Genomic DNA, 17799 nt, shown 5'->3' with positions numbered 1-17799 from the left:
AGTTGGGCAACAATGAATGAGGCAGCGGGGAGAACGGGTGAGGAAGAAATGGCTTTAAAAATGGTAGATTGGAGGGAAGCGGGAGGAGGCGAATGGAGGGTATTCAGCATGGAGAAAATAACTGGTATTCTGTACGTGTGACCTACTTCAACCATGTCAGTCGCTGCGTTCCTCATGGCCATTTCCTTGTTCCTGGTCACTGATTAACTCACTGTACGGTCTCGTATTCACTATGCATGAGGTGGTGCCATCAGTCAGAGCGCTTCACTGTCTGCAGGAGATACGCTGCAGCTATTCTTCTACAGGAGAAAAGAAAAGCAATAAGGTAGAGCGAGACCCGCCCCTTTAAAGCCGGCAAACGTTTCAAAAATACTGATATTATTTTATTAGTTCTTTTTGTAAAATAAAAAAATAAATGTGATTTGGGGAGGTGTTTCAGTCTATAATTTGAGCTCAATGGGTATTGTTGTACTGTTCTACTGGAAATTACAATTAAAGTGCCCTATCATTTTAGATCAACTAAATCACCGGCTGTATTGTTCATATTCAAAGGCTACGCTTCTGATGAGATTTTACACTCTCCTGACTCTGCTGTAGTTGTTGTGTGCTAATGAAAATAACCTTATCTTGGTTTAATGAACACATTTAGTACATTTTTACTCATCGTATATTTTACACTTTATTGTGCAGTTTGTACTTCAGTTGTTGTTGTTGTTGTTGTTAACATTATTGGATATTTCTGCTTATTTATTTACTTTTTGTGGATCAATGAAGTATTCTATGCTATTCTGTTCTACTCTGTAACAAGCTGCTCACGTTACTGCTAAATAATATTAATAACAGCAACAATAATGATATCAATAGTTTTTTGTATTTTAAAAAAACACTTTAAATTGTAAAAACAATCTCAAAGTGCTATAACTGGAATAAAAACCCGTAAAAATAAGTAAAAACACAACAGCCAAAAGGCATTAAGATTTTAAAGATGAACATGTCTCCTAAAAAAGAAAGGTTTTCAGTCCCTTTACAATAATACAGTACTGACTGAGTATTTATTTACTAACAGAAACCTCTATTGTCATGTTTTCAGTTTGTCAGAACCAGCAATGACACAAACCCTCAGTGGGGAAACCTCAAGAAACAAAACTGAAGAGCTATTAGAAAGAACAAAATGACGTCTATAGGAAACCCAACAACCACTTGGGATCTTTTGCCGAACATTTCAAATCTGTAATCACATCCTGCTGTGGCTACACAGTTTGGAAGTTTTTCTACAAGGTTTAGGAGTTTGGTTTTGCTTCAATGTAAAGACAAATAGTGAGGTCTGCCTCTGATGTTGGGTGATAAAGCCTGGATCACATTTGAGTTCATCCCAAAACAGGAATTTCGACCATTTAAATTTTTCTGCACCAATTACATCCATTTTGTCGTGGTCCTCTCACAGGGCTGGAACAGTAAAGTACTGTTGCCTCAAAGTGTAAAATATGATCAAAAGAGTTCTCTTAATTCCAACAAAGGGGCTTAGCAACAACAAAACGACACTAGAGGCTGCATGTTTTTAAGGACTGAAATCTGACCCAGGCAGTCCAGATGGAGTCATAGAAGAATGCCTGTAAATGTGGTAAAACTTTAGATGCTGCTCATGATTTATGTGCAATTTTGCTGTAAGAATTAGGTGCAAAATAAAAACGCCTATTAGTTCCTGCTGGCACTTAGATGTCAGTAAAGTGGGAGCAGCTATTTGGAGAGCAGGGACATAACTACTGGGAGTTTGAGAGAAACAAATTATAGTCCACTGTAGATATTTTAAAAATATGGGGAACCTACAGGGTACAGTACAGTGGGAAAGAAAACAGCCTGCATAAGTACTTACAAAAATACTTAAAGTAGAATTTTCTTTTCTTATTTTCTCTAAAATTGTTGCTCTTTTGTTTTTTGTTCCTCATACCTTTTTTCTTTTTCTTCCTTTTCGGTGATCACTGCAGCAGCGATTTTTATTTCAAGACAAAGAGGAGAAATAATACGCACAAAATAATATATCAGAATATATATTTGCAGTGGGCGGCGTAGCATCTTGTTGATCCATGTTTTAAATATCCCAGGATTGTGCGTTTAAACAGAGGGCTGAGTTTAAATGTGGTCCTTTCAACTACAACTTAAATATTTCTGCTATTGCATCATTTTGTATCACATTCCTGTGTTTGCACTTTTGCTGTCTCACCTTGTGAAAAGGCTGCAAGAAGAGACAGGTTGCATGTACCCTTTCTCTGCTAGTTTCTCTCACTTGTCTCTGTCCACTTGTGAGTGAGTTACTTGACCTGAAATGTTGAGGTCTGATGCTCTTGTAAGAGGCCACTCGTGGTCCACGGGAACATAAATACACCAAAAAGTCTCGCCCCGAAGCTAAGAGAGAATTTATAGATCAGTCATGCATCAGAAACTGGGCCGCATGCACACCGCACCGCGCTGCACAGCTCTCTGGGTAATCTTCGCAGCTCAATCTGCTGTCACCTCTGGGACAGAACAGAGGTTTCAACATCTAATACCGTCTAATGGAAGTCAGGGTGAGACTCGCAAACACACACCGGAGGATGAACGTGTAAGCACACATGCGCTACTAAAAAAAAAGAAAGAGGTCAGGAGTGAGACCACCTCACTCTGCGCATCACCTAATTCCCACCACCACAACACACAGTCCCAGCGTGATACAGAAAAAGATTCCTTTGCTGTCAGACTGCTAGTTAACTACAGCCTGCAGCATCTGGCTGTTTGAAGGGAGAGTTTTCTACTGGTGGGCAGCCAGAGCTAGACAGCGGGGAACGGCCTGGATCTGGATGTAGATCTGGGTTCAGACTCCAGACGCACTCAGTCTGTCTGCCTCTGTGGCCTCCGGTGCTTTCAGCCTACTCTAACCTCGCAGACTGAGGTAATGAATGAGCTACAGGCTTTTAGGTCTCCTTAGTTGCTGTCTATTTCTTCTCCCATAACAACATTTCCTCTGGTCAAGCTTTTTTATTTTTTTTTAAACATATATTAATGACGCATCAATTATGGAAAAATTAAACGCCTCCAAATTTCCCATCCAGTACTTATGAATGTGCAATGAGTAGCAACAGGGTACGTTAACCCAAAATGATGGGTTCAAGCTCTGGCAGACAAGTTGCTATGACAACATGACATTTGCATAGCTGCAGGCCTGCTGAAGAAAACCATCTAGCAAGAGAACAGAAAAATATTAAGATGTAAGAACGAATAAATGAGTGAAGTCTGGTGTGTGTGTGCTGAAAAAGCCCAGATGGACGTTTTGTTGTCTGGTTTTTCTGTCCACTTAGGATGAAGACTTCGCAGATATGACAGCAGGTGGGCTTTGTATGTCAGCAGAGAGAGAGAGAAGGTCTCACAGTAATATACTGTGCTCCGAGGTCAGGCGTACACCGAACAAATGGTGTAGCTCAAAATGAATTCACCTGCGCTTGTTCTCAGTGGAACAGTGGGTGAATTGCCATGATTGTATTCGGTTCCCTCGTGTGTGTGTGTGTATGTGTGGTATGTCTTCTCTTTGCACAACATGTGTCCCACACATAATCAGAATGTAATGTATATGGAGGCCAAGCTGAAGGATATTGATCGGCTCCGTAACGGGGCTCTCTCGGGTCTTACCAAGATAGAAAAAGATCTCGCAGCAGCCTCGAATGCCTCCACGATTCCTCTCGCTTCCCTCTGAGTTTTTGCTCTCACACATTCAGCCTCCTCTTTCTCTGCGAATGTCTCAGCTTCTCCAGCGCACATGTCCTTCCACAACGCCCACATTTGAACAGTTTTTCTTCTTCCTCCCCAGCGGCCTTCACCCCCACACCGACTCTCTGCCAGAGCAGCATTCATTACAACTGCAACTTTCCAGATGAGCACAGTTCTGTAATATCGACTTCCCGTGAATCTGATTTCCTTCCTTTGTCTCGCATGATTTGTGTTTTTTTATACCGCTGATCTGAAATGTAAATTTATGTGCAGTGTTTATTTCGCGTGTGATGTTCACAGGCAGGTGTCAGAGGTCGGGATGGTGGATTGAGGTAAAACGATTACAATCCTGCGTCTTGTCTCATGAGTCTGAATTTAGCTGGTGGTGATGTTTTAAAATTTTGCAAATATGTTCAATAAGAATATGTATTATCTGCATGTTCTGAGCAGCCAGTTCTTCCAAAATGTGCCCAAGTTGCTCTGGGAGAAACGTTTGGGACACAGGCTTATTCACAGTGAAGCTCTCCAGAACTTTGTAATGACAGCAGTACAGGATCCTTAAATGATGACTATTTCAGTGAGAATGACACAACACTCAAATGAATAGATCAAATAAGTCCTATGACCTTGAGTTAACACACAAGTCATTTATTTTTACCTCTTGGAATTTGCATTTTTTTCTCTACGCCATTTTCTACCACCTTTATAACATAAATAGAATAATCCAGCTAGTTGTGTCGTTCTCACAACACTGGCTAACATTACCGACAAGTTCTAAATATGTTTTGAAGAAAACATTTTATTCTAATGTTCAAAGAACATTTCAAGGATGTTTGTCATTTTTAAACATGGTTTTATGAGTTTTTTTTTTTTTTTTTTTTAAAGTGAATAGACAAAATGTTTTAGCTGTAACATTTAGAAAACGTTTGGATGATAATAACAAAGAAAGAACATTTTCAAACCAAGTTAAAAATGTTTCATGATGTTTTTGGGGCTTTCGGTTTTTATTTTATTTATTTATTTTTTATAAAACATTACAGGAATGTTTTATATTGACAGAGACAGAACATTTTGTTGCAATATTCTGATAATATTTTGAGGATGTTGTTGAAGGAACACAGTATAGAACATTCCCACAACATTACACAATGTTACAAGATAACAAAGAAACAACATTCACGTTTCAACATTTAGTAAATGTTTAAAGAACATAATGGTCGAACAGTATTTTACCAAACATTTTTAGAACATGTTTGGCTAACATTACCTACATTACCATTTTCAAAGGACATTTTAAGGACATTTTTCATTTAAAATAATCTTCTTACGAGCTTGAAAAGTGAAGGAAGACGTTACATTTAATTGGAACATTCAGAGGATGTTGTGAGAACATTGTCAGGGTCACAGATTCTGACCATGATAACAAAGCAAGAACATCCTCAAACCAACATTGAAAAAATGTTTTCAGATGTCATCGAGGCTGTTTTTTGATAAAACATTCCTGCAATGTAATACATTAACAAAGGTAGAACAATTTGCTGCAATGTTCCAAAGATGTTTTGGGGATGTTGTTGAGGTAACACTTTATGAACATTTTTCGATCAAACATTCTCAAAATGTTACATGATAACAAAGGAATGACATTTTCTATGCAACATTTGGAAAATATTTTAAGAACATTTTTAGGCTGTTCAAAGAACTTTATACTTTATTTAAAAAGAACATTCTGGGAACTAAGAAATAACTTCCTGCTAAAAATAAATAAATAGATAAATCCACAGATCTTTGCAGAACTTTCTCGGAATGTTTTAGGAACAAAAAGTCTTGTCGAAGGTTCATCTGTTGTTAGTTGAAACTGGTGCTTACTGGTGAGTGATGGTTCCATGAAAAGTGAAAACTTTCCCATTTTTTTTCAACATCAAGATATTTAGGCACCAGAAGTGCCCTGACTTAACTTGTAACAACGGATCTCGCTGCACTGTGTTTAAAAATCTGATCTCTGCTTGTTTCGATAAGATGGGAGGTTTTTATGTGGTTATAGTTCCCTCTTTTTTCTCTTGTTGTTGTTGTTTCACCACTTAGTGAATTAGTCGGCTGTTTTCTTCTTCTGCTTTTTACGTCACAGTCAGCTTTTTATCCATTGAGCTTCTGTGTCAAATGGATTGTTTCACTGCAAATCTAATAAGCAGGCGTAGTGTGTTTGTAAAATGCTCCGTGACAGAGTCCTTAATGACTTGGAGCTATTCACACGTACATGTCAGCTTTAGCATGTCGGCTAATTCATCAACTGTCACACTGGCACTTCCATAAACTGCTCCGCCCCCCCTGCAGTTAGCTATTATAATGCTAATGCTACGGATTGAGATTGGATTGGTATTTTATTTTGGGCAGCTCTGGCAATCCTATAGTTATGACACACTAGACAGAAACTCTGCATTGCTGTAGCAGCTCAACTTTAAAGTCAACTGACAGAAAATAAATGAGGCGGATCCAAGCTGCCTCTCATTTATAGGATGAAGAATAAAGACGCTCCCTGTGGCGAAAACAGTTTGAGCATCTAATTGACTATAAGTGGTCAGTCTGCTTAGCGCAGGACGCAGCTAGTGTGAAAGACACATGGTTGCCAGCAACTTAAAAGTGCACTCTTCTGCACTGTACGAGGCATGAATTCAATATTTGTGTGTCTCTGTCTTTATGAGTGCAGTTGCAGTTTCAAAGTAAAGGCATTTCTCATAACAGTGCCAATAGCATCGCTTTTTTATTTCCCTCCCTGATAATCACCCACATCTTTCAAACTCCATATGACAAAGTGGAGATCATCTGAATAACATTCACCGGTTATTATTTTATCAGACCAGATGAAATATCTTTCAGAGCTGCAGAAGATATTATAGAGCTTTTTTATTTTTTTGCAGGCTGAGCAGTACACCACATGATGAGTAAACTTTTGCAGATAATACTGACAGAGTTTTACTACATCAATAATCATTTGGTAGCTGTTTTAAATGACACACCATCAGTGTAAATGATGATCTCGGTAAGCACAGAATTATCAGCTATGTTTGGTATTGCATAGTGGCCACCATGCTCACAATAGCTAATTAAAGAGCCCCTCCAGTGAAAGTTTTTCCCTTGTTAACATGTCAATATGGTGTTTTTTCTATCCAAGAAGACACACCACGAGTGAAATAAGCAGTCGTAACCTGAGCATTTCCTACGGTGGCTGACGGGGGCAGATGACGTGCATATACACAAACAAGCTGCGTATACGTGAATGCTTTGCATGAACAGAAACACGCTGCAAAATGAGAACGCTTCATATCCAATGAGGTGCCACAGGCCTCTAGGGGCAGTAGTGAGCTTTTCACCTGAGAGGTGAACGAGACAAGTGACGCTAGTTGAGGGAAAAGCTGCATGAAAAGGTTTGTATTCTCTCGTCTCCATGGATAATAACAGAGAGAACAAAGGGAGACGGTAGTAAAACACCACTTCAGCACCCATAGAATCACATGACTGAAAAGCTAAAGACCCAAAACCTGCCCCTCGAGGCCTGTGGCACTTCAGTTGTGTGACTGGCTGTGCAGCGTTTTCTTTTTGCAGAGTGTTTCTGTTTATGCAATGCATTCATGTATTTGCTCCCATCAGCCACTGTAATTTCCACCTTAAAACTGCACTGCACTGATCTCAAAACACACATTCAGACTTACAAGGTTTCATACAAACCAAACCCAAGGAACCAGTCCTGTGAACATGCAGGGTGAAGCCTGTCCCATTAATCCTCCTCGTAATCGGTTTCCAATTCAAACATGTGCAACTGAATTACCCCAATAATGTAATGTACAGTAGTTTTACCATTACTGAGTTCTGGGTGAGCTGGTGTATAGATCCACACATTCTAGAGAGTAGTGTTTCATAGCAATTCTAAATAGGGGAAGGAAATATTTTTATGGAACTAAACCTCCAAATATGTAACTTGGATACAAGGAGATAAGTGTTTAGGGGTTTAATCAAAAACCAGAGAGAAACTTTGATGTATATAAAAAGGATTTTTGTATGTATTGGATAAAGCCTTTGCTAAAAGTCAAGCACTGCCTGCAAAATGTTCCTCTTTAACTGGTCAGTCATTCAAGTATTGCAAGTCATACTTAAAACCTTACAGACAAACACAAATGAATCGCCGGAAATTATTATGCTGAAAAAAGGAAAAGACTGCAAACAAATAATGATGAAACTACAACCTGTGATGTCAGAGAATGAAAGTAATGTGATTTATGTAATTTCATTTCACTACAGTGATCGTTATGCCCAGGATGATGTCATTTACAGCTGTGCTTCCAGGGCCATAAGAGTTGGGAATATGGCATGCATCATGCCAGTAAGGGTCCTTACAATTATACTAATATGCGAGTGAGACCACACGCCGGAAATGTCAACATAATGAACTAGAGCCTGATGAAGACAAAGTAGAGAGCAGAAGCACACCCCTCTTCAGAATGAAATTACTGAAGCATTAGAGGTGATGTCACATTCAAAGGGTTGGTCAAGGTAATGAGGGAGCCATTACCATCACTGGTAAACACACATACAGTATGCGCATGTATTACTAGTATGACGTGGAATGAATCCCAAACAATGAGACACAACAATTTTAATGGATAATGGGATGTTGTGAGGTTCAAAAACCAACCAAAGTCTGAATCTACTTTACACACATGCCAGTAAACATAAATATGGAGATGACAGTGCTACGGTTTCTTCCCCGTTCGCCAGCACAATGTAACTGCATTGCAACCTCATACTGATAGCTGCTGAATGAACTGCACCCTGTCGCTAACACTCCATAGGTGTTGGCTTCAAGCCACACAGCAACATGACAGACGTGAAACTGAACGTGACTGACCAGCATCGTGTTGACAGATGAGATAACTAAAGTCGTAAATTTTATTTAAGTTCACATTTAGTCTATATTTCCAGTCCTGGCATAGCACTAAAACACAATGTGGAGATATGTCTGGCTATGCAAGAGTGTAGTTTGACCAGCTTTATATTCTTCCCCCCATTCTTCCTCCATGAATCAAATGCCCTTATCATGTTGACTGTCTGTCACATTTGGCGAAACTGGTTTCACAAGATAAAACTTTCTTTTCCCTGAAAGCCCCCAAGCCCTTCACCATGTCCACCCATCCATCCATTATCTATACACCGCTTAATCCTCACTAAGGTCGCAGAGGGGCTGGAGCCTATCCCAGCTGACTCAGGGTGAAGGCAGGGGACACCCTGGACAGGTCACCAGTCTATCACAGGGCTACATATAGAGACAAACAACCAAGCACACTCACATTCACATCTATGGACAATTTAGAATCACCAATTAACCTCCACATGTTTTTGGACTGTGTGGGAGGAAGCCAGAGAACCCGGAGAGAACCCACGCTGCACGGGGAGAACATGCAAACTCCCGAGTGTCCCCACCGTGACGTGAACCGGCGACCTTGTTGCTGCGAGGCAACGGTGCAAACCACCAAGTCACTTTGCAGCCCCCTTCACCATGTGTGAAATCTAGTTAGTTTTTGAATTAAAAATTCCTAAAGAAGGTGGGATCATGCAGATTTTTGCATACTTTCCTTTGCAATAATCTGGTGATCAATGTTTGAAGTGCCACCACCTGAGAAATATTGTAGCTAGAGTGCTGAAATTTTGCAGGCTTGTTGATATCTACATGTGGTCTTCAACAGTACAACCCTGCTTTGATAGTACAATACAAACCAGTTATATGGTCGTGTCAATCTGGTCAAAGACTTTCAGTGTTTCTGTCTACTCCGATAATCCACCAACCATAAAACCTTTATTTTTTCACCTAAGAGGCTGTTTTTTTTTTTCCTACGATTGGCACCAATAGGAGCTTTACCAGTCAGAGGCACCATACTGTACAAAAATGTAAAATGTGGCACGTCAAACTCTCCACCACAGATTGGCACAAAGAAAACAACGCAACAAATCGACATGACCACATCTTCTTTAAGAATTTTTATCTCAAAAACACCTGTAGCCAAAAACTGTACACATTTTTTTGCTTACTAACATATTTATGCACTGTAAAAGAAATCAGACAAATATGAAATGTTCAGCCGTGAACCTTTTTAAAAATTTGGTGGATTGAGGTGGAACGACCCTTGGATGGAACTTGTGTTAGTTTGTCACGTATTGACATTAGCGGACTCCACTTCTAAGCTCCATTATCTAGTGTTGCTGACTGTTGACGCTGTAGGGGAGCAGAAAAGTCAGAATTGATGCAAGGCACTCAGCAGCGAGCAGACATATCGCATCCTTTGGAGTTTGTCCCTAGCATGTTTTATGTAGAAATCAATCCACAGGCTGTTAGAGGCAACTGAGACAGTCAGGAAAAATCTCATTTTTAAAGTTATGTTACAATCTGTAGGAATTATTGCATGTAAATGTGTTCATATTCTTAAACATGGTGCCTTTAAAGGTTGAATTAAATGTGCTTTCATGAAGAACTAATAACAAATAACACAAGAAAAGGCGAGAAGTTGATTCAGTATATTATGTAATCAACCTCACAGGAGTTATCTCACTTCTCAAAACTTTTTGCAGTTGGTAACAAAATGTCCTCCTAAGTCTGCAGTCTGTTACGTTTTCGTTTCAATCTGTGATAGTGCGGACCTCAGCAATTTTCTTTTGGCAGAATCTGTTTATACGCCGTTTCAGAATATATGAGAACAAAGTCACTCTCCGTTTTCACTTCCCTCCTCCTCCCTCTGCGGCCAGACATGTTTTAATTTTTAAAATTTTGCCATCAAGTTTCGTGGGCCAGACTGCGGTCACTCGCTGACCCTTTGCACAGTCCCTGTCTCCCTGATGGAGGAGGAGACCTTCTTCACACAATCATGTAATGAATCACACAGGAGCACAATCAGCCTAAAATACAGACCATAAATCTCTCTCCTTTTAAATACACATTCACACGGTGCAGGTTTGCTGCTGAGGCTTTCTTCACTCCATATTAAGCGTCTGAGCTGCTTCCGGGCCTGCAGAGCTCCTCCTATGCATCAAGCAGACTCCCAGAGGGCTGCTGTGTGTGTCTGTTTGTGTGGCTTCCCGTTTTTGCATTACAGTTGGCATCCAGCTGTTCCGATGTCAAACATGCAAGCTTTGTGTCTCGTGTTTAGTTTTTCTTCCACATTACCTGTCCATATCTAAAATTACTCACTGAGTTAAGAAGGAACGCTGCTTCAGAGGAGTCTAAACGAGTCTTGCCGTTGACGTGAATTAGAGCCCAGTTATGGGAATGATCTCATGATTGAGCCAATCGAGAGGGACGACAAGGGAGCAGGGTCTAGTTATCCACTCGCTGATGTGGGACATCGTGTAGGGAGCCAAGTGTAGTGGAGACTAATCTTTCACCCTGGTACAGAGCTACCAGCTGTCTCCCAACCCCAGGAATGAAGACAGATAATAGTGAATGGCTATGATCAGTGGGAGCGGGAATTCATTTGCTAGTGTAAGAGAGTGTGAGCGAGAGAGAGATGAAAGTGTGTGTGTGTGTGTGTGTGTGTGTGTGTGTATAATACTCATGTTGTGAGGACATAAATCTGCTTACACGCTCACATTGTAGGGACCTGCTTCCCTTTTGAAAATGAAATGTAAGTCAATATGGTGTCCTCTGAAGTGATGGAAACACAATTGTGTGTGTGTGTGTGTGTGTGTGTGTGTGTGTGTGTGTGCGCGCCCCAGCTGTAGAGCAGTGATAGAGAGGAGCGAGCCATGCTGTTTTCACAGGCCATTTCACCAGGCCTTCTGTGTGCACATCCGGAGCCTACAGAGACGCCGCAATGATCGAGGCAACTATTCACGTAGCTTAATATACTGAAGGCAACAGATGAAGCAAACATAATGACTGTGGTGTTGAAAATGTAGCTCCACTGCTGGTAAAAGCTGCATTGCCAAGCAGGTTATAATCCTTAATCAAAGCAGGCAACGGTTTGTTCTCCTTCGAGAAAATCGACTGTAAAGCACTGATTAAAAGTACGATAAGCACTTTGTTTTTGGTTATGCTGGCAGCGAGGCTCCGGGGATGGCAGTCAGTTGGTTGGTCAGTCTGTTGATTCAACACATTTCTTAAAAACTGTATATCTCAGCAGCTTTTGGACGGGTTGCCAAGTGTCTTTCAGACATGCACTTCATTAATGTGACAGCATCAGAACATGTAAGCTTCATGTCTAAATAAGCACCCTGGGAACTTTTTTGTAAATGTTGCGACGGCAGTTTTGCTAGATCAGAAGTTGTGATAGTTCTGTATCACTTTCAACACAGCACGAGTCTCACCTGCACACCACCACATTAGCTGATAAGCACTCAAAAGCAGAGTCAGGTGATTTGGTAAAAGCTTTCTCCACATTCCAGCACCAATACCGGTCCAAAGATAGAACAGAGAGTACAAGATAGGTTGCTGCCAAAATCACAAAACACCTTTCTCAATGTGTTACCCTAAATTTTCACATCTATAACCAAGTGAAATGTCCTAAAAAACACAGAAAGCAGAGGTCAAGAGGTCAGTACCAGGACTCACCAGCTGTTTGTAGGAGTTTTTCCTCTGAGTTTATTAAATATCTGCAGCATCGGACAGCAGCAAGATGAATATTCTACAAAATGAAGAGAGCTGCACAGATTCATGCACATTCAGCAACAGAAGTAGCTTAATTGATTCGTTTGACTGTAATAATAATAGTATTTTTTCCCAACATGGAGTCAGGATGGATGGAGATAAATATCACGTGTACTGGGGCTTTCATTGTCACTTCTGTCTGAATTCGTCTAAACTGTCCCCAGAGAATGAAGTGTACTGTTTTTGTCAATCCTCTGGTCTTTCCTCACATGCCAACAGCAGGTCATAGTTGTCGCCTATTAAGTAGAATATGTTGAGATTTACTTGATGGATTAGCTGCAAATTGAATCAGTGTTCAGGGACGAAGCCAACAGACTTTGGTGGTCTTCTGAGTTTTCCTCTACCATTGCATGACCCCTGCTTCTTTTTTTGTGTGTAGTTGTTGTTTACTTTACACAAGGTTGCCACGGTGCCAGCATGGCACAGTCGTCCTCATCCATCTTCCTGCTTTTCTTCATCCTGTTTATTATACTCAGAAGGCCACTTTGCACAAAATTATTTGATGATACGATTGTGATATATATGATTCATACTCATTGCTTATGCAGTGTTCACCACTAAGTTCTTTTTAATATACTGCACATCAGTCATTCTCTGTACAATCAAGCACGACATTTCTGCTTGTAAATGCAACATGATGTACGTGTGGAATTATAATGAGTCTGATTGTGGCAGCACTCTAAGCTCTTTTGTAAATGCAGCCCAAGGCCTTGGCAAAGATTCACATGGACCATCTGGGCACATGTGAGGTGCAACTGATGCCATGTTAACAGTCTCTTTCTCATCATTAGTTAGTAATCAGGGTAAAGTTAAATATTTTTTTGTACTGGTTGATAGCACTGATTGTGTGTTCACAAAAAAAAAAAAAAAGCAAATAAATATTTAAACTAAACTTCCAGAACATAATCTGTTCCAAGAAGAGAAGCACATCAGCCGTCTTTGTTCCCATTTACATCCCTAATTTTCTCTTTGTGTATCAATAAGGCAGTGAAACGTGAACTCATTCCTTCTCCCCACGAGGATTTAATCCCCTTGGAAAACATGAATGGCACAGAACAGGAGGTTAGGCAGTTATGCAATAAATAGAAAGTCGAACGGGGAGATGCCCTTTTCAAACGCTCTCCCTACTCGTTGAAGCTGAGGGACATTTCGGAGGCCTGAATCTGCTGACTCATTAATGCAAGCAAAGTAATAGTACACACTATGAGCTGTCGTGGCTATGCATGCACACACACACACACCTATTTTTTTCTACTAGTAATCCCCCTGCTCCGTCTTCCTCAGCCTCAAATCAAATGGAGCAGCCACTGCAGTGAACACCACAAAAACAATTTGGCTCCGAGTTAGCTGTGGAAGTGGTGAACAATCATCAGATAACTGAGGCTGGAACATTTGTAGAGAATCTGACACCTCACTTCTGTAATACAGACTCTCTCTGCTGTGGGAATACACAACAGTGGAAACAAAGCAGGGAGGCTGGGAACGGGAGAAGCACCGATACGAACGCTCACCCATAAATATGTATTCAGTCACAAGCTCATGAATGCACTTATGTTCTGTGGCAACCTAAAAAAACCAAAACGAAACGCAGATAGGCACACGTGCGTAAATGAAGGGGATTCTTTCAAGAAGTAGCTACACATGCACGGAAGATGAACCCGTCCCCCCCACCCCACCCCTCAATAACACAGCTAACACATGGCAGCATGAGTGGGTTTGAATTTGGATAAGCTGCCCTGACTGATTGGCGTGGGCGTGTGGGTAGTAGTGGGCACAACATCTTCAAAGACCCATTGTTTAGCGATGAAGTGGGCATGAAAACAAATCCCCGAGATGAGGAGTGTAACCCCTTTGTGTTTCAGCCACACACACACACACACATATACGTTTTCTATAGAGCGATGACAGCTATGTTGTTATGTAATCAGCTGTGTATTGAAGCTGTCAGAGTCTTTAGCTGGCTGCAAAGACGCTCTATACATAGACGCCTCTTTCTGTTCCTCCCGCTCCAGGCCTACACGCTCTGACTCACCGACAGCCCCTTCGCTGATTTTCCGGCAGCACTTATCTTAAAGATAGACATCGTCACTGTTAAACTTAAGTGGCAACAGTTTGATGGCTTTTGTAAAAAAAAATGTTTAAAAAAAAGGCTTTGTCTCCTTTTTGTGAGTTTTTGAAGGATATTATTAAAGCACTGGGATTTTCTTAGTAAATCCTGGCACAGTGAGAAAGGAGGAAAAAGAAATGTAATGCGACATTGGTAAACACTTTTTTTTCTTTTTTTTCCAGTAGCTCTTCACCATAGTAACCACTCCAGTCTCTGCAGGAAGGTGGGCCATAGCTGGAGGCTGAGTGGAAATGACACAAACAAATGACTGAGCTGGAACAGATCATGGACATTTAGTAGAATTTTTCTTTTCTTGGCTTGTGTTCATTTGCATTTCAATGCAACTGTGCCCTCGGGATGTGGGCATTTCAGTAGTAAGTACGTGTGTTATATAAGAAATCGTAGTAGGAATATGTTGTACAATACAACCCACATAAACCTGTTAGTATTTTTGGTGCATGTCTGCCATAACTGTGTGCACGAGAATGCTCCACTCACTGGGCCCATCACATTAAATGACAAATTATTTTCATATTGCAATCAAAATGTAGCTGCACTAGATCATTGTGAGGGAATAGCTCTGACACTTTGAAGGTGATGTACATGGATTTTGCCGCTGTATCATGTCAGAGCCTTTAATATCAGATGAGTTTTATCACAGCAATAAACAGCGAGAGTAGGACATGCACTGGGGTGAACATTTAGCCTAAAGGAACATCTTTTATTACTGTACAACTTGTTCCAGCGTGCTCAACAAATCCACCCACACAACACCAGGTATGTACACGCACACAACGACACACATTCGTGCCCACATTACAAATTTAGAGATGCAGTTTCTCCATGGGACCTCTTTGTATCAGGCAAAATACCGTATTTTTTTTTCATCCTCCTTGGCTCCGTGTCATTCCCCCCCCTCCACCTCAGCCTCCTCCGCTTCTTCCTCCATCTTTCCTGCTCTGCTACAGTTTTAATTCTTTGCCTTACAGTAAGCACAGGTCCTCAGGGCAGATAAATAACCAAACCAGTGGGTGACAGTAAGCTGCATGTGCAGTTTTGTGTAGTATTGTAGGTGCACTGTAGCCACGCTTGTGTATTTCAGAGAGTGGGATGTGACGCCAGTCTGTGTGACCAACTGCAAAGGAACACGACAAAGCAGACTTCAGTCCCGCTATCTGCTCTGTGCGGGTGAGACACAGTGGTGCTTTTAGCTAAATGTGAATCTCAGCATGTTAATATGTTCTGAATTACACAGCTAATGCGCTGCTTTGCAAGTATACTCGGGTATTGATCGTCCACAGAGTGAGCGTAACTGTATTTAACAACAATAAATAAATAAAGCTAGGAGTGGCTACAGAGCAGATGGGTGACCGCTTTGATAGCTGCCAATCCATGGGTGTCTGGGAAGAGACCGTGAGCAGGTGGGGGTACATATCCGGAGAGCTCCGCTTCCATTAAAGTAATTAGAGGGTAATCAGGGTGGGGACACAGCTATCCCCCCCTTTGCACCAGCCCTTACACAGACCTGTTGCTAGGAAACCCAACCGAGGGCCTGTGGAAGGACTATCAAAAACAAACCAGCCTTGTGCCTGATAATAAATTCCCTGCATTATGGACGGTATCACTGAATGACACAGTGGCAAATGCAGACATGGTAATGTGATGGTACAGATTTAAGGCTGAAAAGACAGGGCTCAAAGAGAGCTGATGGCGGCGTAGCTTTCCCTACAGGTAGGAAATAGGTTTTGCGTTCTAAGAGATGCCATTAAATTCATCATAGATGTGGCTCTATTTGATACAATCTGAAAGGCACCCATTTCAGTGAGCCAGGTGAAAGAGGCAAGGACAGACAGAAGCTAAGAGAGGGCTGTGCTCTTCTTTGTGTCTTCATTAAAGTGTCACTGTGGTTATTGTATACAGTGCATTAATGATGGAGCAGCATGTTGGTAATTATAGAGAGGAGGGCACCACACCGGTTAATTATCACATAATAAGACGAGATGCTTCGTCTTCACACATCATATAAATTTATCCAGCATTCTCCCTCCCTTGTTTCCTTTCTTTTTGCTTTTTCTCCTCCTCTCTTGCTTTCTTTTTCACAAACACACAATGCATGAATGTTTCTCAATTGCTGATTTGCTGTCTTTGTGAATCGCCCCCTCAGACGTAGATCGAAAAGTCCTGCAGGCCTTGACGGTGACTAGCTTGCACTGAGATCCGGGCAGGAACAGTGGGTGCAGAGCATGACAAGGGAGAAAGTGAAAGATAGAGAGCAGGAGGGGTGACAGCACAGAGAGTGCGATCAAGCAAAGAGAGAATAGTCTCCTGCAAAAAAAAATAAAAAAATACAGAGAGTGATGTTTCTGTCAGGGCATGATTCTCTCGAATAGCAGCAGCCTCCAATGATAGCAACTATAGCACGAATTATGTGGGTATAAATGTGGGTTTTCGAAGAGGCTGTGTGAAGTTTATGTCAGCTGGTTAAAAAAAGTACGTTTAGATAAATCCACATGAGGAGTAACAAGCCACTGCAGCACATACTGGGGCATGGATGAGGAGACACATTACACATATTACAGACATACACAGAATGATCCTAACTCAGACTATCTATGAGTCATACTGCCGTGCTACTCTTATAGCTCCTCTCTTTGCATAATGAACCATACGTAAAGGATCGTAGTTGTACGCCCACTCAGTGCCCCTAAAGAGTTCTCAGCAGCTGTCATGACTTGCAGCACTGCTCACATACTAATGTTCATGCTGCAGCAAGCAGTTTTATGTAATAATCCACGGACCACGGCTCTTCTGGTAATGTAAAGTCATACATGTCAAGGATGACCAGCATGAGCGGATCTGAAGTAATGGCTTTAATGGGATGTCTTGGTGTATGTGGACTTGCATATTGCCTGAATTTTGTAAATGAATACCAGATTTGGATTTTTGCTGTCAGGCCACGTGCCTTTTTCGCTCCAGTGTCATCTGTATGCATGCACTGTCGACATGACACTGTAATGCTGAGGCATTTTCACTGCGGAGAGTACATTTTTCGCCTTTTCTCTCTTATACAGATGCTGTCAGAATTACTGATATGTATGTTGCTGACTAGCAGCTACCAGGGCAGTCACCAGGATGTACGCAGCCAGAAATGTGCTTTGTGTGGTAAATTTCATGTTCAAAATATTACCCACAATCCCTCACCTTTGACAATTCATTTATCCTACTGTCACTGTTGAATGCTGACAGCCCTTTTACTCCCACACCCCGG

Source organism: Stegastes partitus, unplaced genomic scaffold (genome assembly GCF_000690725.1).
Source record: "Stegastes partitus isolate 25-593 unplaced genomic scaffold, Stegastes_partitus-1.0.2 Scaffold106, whole genome shotgun sequence".
Taxonomy (NCBI): Eukaryota; Metazoa; Chordata; class Actinopteri; family Pomacentridae; genus Stegastes; species Stegastes partitus.
The sequence above is the reverse complement of the archived record's forward strand: the minus strand, read 5'-3'. Positions refer to the sequence as shown.